The sequence below is a fragment of the Tachysurus fulvidraco genome, chromosome 5 (assembly GCF_022655615.1).
Source record: "Tachysurus fulvidraco isolate hzauxx_2018 chromosome 5, HZAU_PFXX_2.0, whole genome shotgun sequence".
Lineage (NCBI taxonomy): Eukaryota > Metazoa > Chordata > Actinopteri > Siluriformes > Bagridae > Tachysurus > Tachysurus fulvidraco.
Genome location: NC_062522.1, coordinates 15304402 through 15305372, shown reverse-complemented (window position 1 = coordinate 15305372; position 971 = coordinate 15304402).

The window sequence follows — 971 nt, the reverse complement described above, 5'->3', positions numbered from 1 at the left end:
ATGATGATGATGATGATGCTGGTGTATCATCAAAGAATAGAAAAAGTGGACAAGTACAATCATTCTAAGCACACATCTTCTGCCACAAAGAATCCCAATAATCAATAAAACATTAATCCCTTAAAACTAATACAGTGTAATAATACGAGTTAAGAAATTACTATTCTGATGTCATTGGAATAATTCTTGATAGGCCTACAGCTCTCTGGCTGTTTAATTCTATTTGCCATTTCCTACATATAAAAAGTTATGTGTCTCATAGGATAAAGTTGTGTGTCCCATAATAAGCCTGGGCTTCAGACTGAAAGTAACTATTATTTTTCTTCAACTTCTTTGGGTTCTGTACCATATAAGGACAGAAAATCATGGGTCAAAAGTTTTAGTTTCTAACAGACAGTGTTCCCCACAGGATGCATTAGTGGCCTGGCTAAACTCGGCTCTCAGCTAACCTGCGCTTGTAACTGGAGCCGTTTGCACTGGCCACCCTCTCATAAATTGATTATTAGGCCTTACAGTTCAGATATAAACCAGGTGAGTCACAGAGCATCTACTGGATGTAGGGTATATAAAGAAGAGTTTTAAACACACAGACAGCAAATAAAATTAATTAACTTACAGTTATTAACAAAATATGTATAATAATTCTGCATGAATAAAAACAACAACAATAATATTGATAATAATATACATAAAAAAATAAACAAATAATAATAATAATAATAATAATAATAATAATAATAATAATAATCATAATCATAATCATAATCATAATAATAATAACAGATGTCCTCTATAATCATATGAACCATCCTATAGTGGTTAACATTCTGGGAAAAAAAGGTTGAAAAAGTTTATAAATAATACATTAAAAAGCATTTAAAAAAAATTCCACAAAATATTTACCTTATGTTTATATTGAAATTTGAAATGAGGACAAAATGGAACCATGCTTAAACAAGAAACAGGAAAGT